Here is a 2,511-nt window from a genome sequence, read left to right as displayed (position 1 = left end):
TTATTCACAGAAGGCCACTAAGATTTTCATCTCATTAGACAATATAACTTTTGTGATAGAATTAGATTGTGTAAATCTCTGACATTAAATTCACATTTGGCTTCTGCAGTCAGGTCCTTATCTCAGTGCACAAGAGATTGAGCAGTAAGGCTATACACAGGCATGAGGTAAACAGCAAGAATCTTGACATGAGCCATGCCTTAATTAGGGTAACAAATCTCTTTTCTTCTTTTGTCAGTTTAATAGAAAAGACTACTCATCTTATGTATTTTACTACTGGCCTATGCTCCTGCAGCAGGAACACGGGTTAGCAAGATTTAAGCTAACAAGCAAACTAGAGGTGGTAAAAGCTTTAAGAAATCTGGGCTCTGCCTGCTCAGATGCAGTATAAAACAGCCAATTTCATGGCCATGAAGCCATCTGGGGGATTTTCTCCTTCCTGGTAAGCTTCCTCATATGAGTTCCTGAGATGAAGTGAAACTTATCAGGCCTTTCTGGATCATGGAAGTCCATGGTTTTTTGGGTCTTGTAATAGGAAGCCACTCAGAATGGAATGATTTTCACAGATGTGAGAACAGGGGCCATGCTCAAGACCTTGCCCCCATGAGTGGGTTCATAGAGGTCCTTGTTCTCCAGCTGAGGCATTCCTGCAGGGTCCTGGCCCACAATGTAGAATTTGGCCTCTGCAATCATCTGAGACCTGCAGTGCACTGAACCTCTGTAGGGCCAGCATATAACATGAGAGATGGGAAGATGGCAACAATTGTTGACTTGATCCAGAACTTGTTTCTCAAGCACAATTGCATGCTGCTTCATGTGCCAGTCCAGTGGCATATCATCATCCTTCATCCAGCCATCCAGAGGGTGTAGCAACAGAACTGGGTACTTGTAGCCCCTCTCCTCTCCAAGAGCCGGTGGTGGGTATCTTGCATCAACAGAGTATGGCCATTGTGGACAGGATTGCATCACTGGAATGTAGCACCATATCTGCATTCATTTCTTTACATTTCTGTTTGAGCTCCAGAGGTGACAGGTGATATGGGTCCAGCCCACCATTTCATTCTATACTCTTTAGCACCTTCGGATCTCCACCCACCAGCCATTCCCCACTTTCTATCACCATTTTGATATGGGGGTGTTTTGCACATGTTGTCTCACACACATGGGACCAATGTTCCTCTTTTCTATGTTTGTAGAATTTAGGGTTTTGTAAGATAGCCACCTTCTGTCCATTGTGTTCCAGGGCAAACTCGCTGCACACTTTCAGCCATTTCTTATCATCCATGGACATAGGCAGTACGATGGGAGTGCTCAGGTTGATAACTCCGTCATCCAGCAGGATGCAAAGGTATAAACCCTGCAAGTATTCCTTTTCCCACATGAAATCTTTGAGATGAGAGGCCCAGCCTTCACTCAAAACTTGGACCCATTGGAGATCAAGCTTGATAATTGAAAAGGAAGGGAAAGTTTCAGCGTCAGCTCGAACTTGGTCGAGTTTGTTTTCTGGCACAGAGTTCATGGATGCCTTTGGCTACTGTATGGGGTACAATGTTTTGCTTTTACAAAAGTTCTACCACCTGCTTGACACAGTCACTCACTGAATACAAACTGGTTTTAAGCATCCATTAAGAAGTTTCTGATTTCTCATAATCAGAATCGATAACCCTAAATCCTTTAATCTCCCCATCTCAGGCCCGTTTTAAAGGCCTTTTACATTTCTGCTTTCACAAATGTTTAGAGGCATATCTATGAATATTTCAAAGAACAGCAGTCCTGTGGAGTCACGGATTTTGTGGGCATTCCAATGATCCTTGGCGAAGGGAGAAATGAAGCTGGTAATGCAAACCAGACCAGCCTCAGCAAACAGCCTAGCCACTTCAGCAATACAGTGGATATTTTATTCTGTATCCAGGATAGTATTCAAGGTCTTCGTTCTGGTGGTAATGAACATTGTCCCCATCCAAGGAGTAGCAAGGGATGGCATGGGAGAGAAAATATTCTTCCAGAACAAAGGTTGTTGTTTTTCCAGCACCAGAAAGACCTGTCAATCACAAAGTACATCTCAGAACCCACCCCTTGCTCCAACCACCTACCCTCTCTTGTTCCTGCTCATGTGGTGGGACTAGTGAACTATATTGTTGGTTTTCTGCTGCTTCCTGGTCTTCTGCTTCTTGATTCCTGACATGTGGGCTGGCTGTGGCGGTGCCCACATGTTGGGACTCAGAGCAGAGACAGAAGGATGCAGCAGTGGCTGCCTCTTCTCAAACTTTCAACAATGAATTTTAGCACTTATTAGTGGATCTCGCATGCAGCACCTATTACTTTGGAGCTCTAATGGTGATGTCCATTTTCCTCATTCATTTTATGTTTATTAATTGGAATTCTTTGGTAAGGGAGTTTTTCTTTTCCTAAGTATTTATTTATTCAATCAATCATTTTTTATATTAACATGAATTCATCAATATTTGTTTTATTCTTGATGATACAATAATATACTACAGTTATTTGTCA

The 2,511-nt window shown here is 42.8% G+C and overlaps 1 pseudogene; it reads right to left on the bottom strand.

Annotated features, from left to right (window-relative positions):
• Window positions 1-376: 376 nt before the first annotated feature.
• LOC143671680 (bifunctional 3'-phosphoadenosine 5'-phosphosulfate synthase 2 pseudogene) lies at window positions 377-2,185 on the bottom strand (annotated as a pseudogene).
• Between the last annotated feature and the right edge of the window lie 326 nt (window positions 2,186-2,511).

Source organism: Tamandua tetradactyla, chromosome X (genome assembly GCF_023851605.1).
Source record: "Tamandua tetradactyla isolate mTamTet1 chromosome X, mTamTet1.pri, whole genome shotgun sequence".
Taxonomy (NCBI): Eukaryota; Metazoa; Chordata; class Mammalia; order Pilosa; family Myrmecophagidae; genus Tamandua; species Tamandua tetradactyla.
The sequence above is the reverse complement of the archived record's forward strand: the minus strand, read 5'-3'. Positions and strand labels throughout refer to the sequence as shown.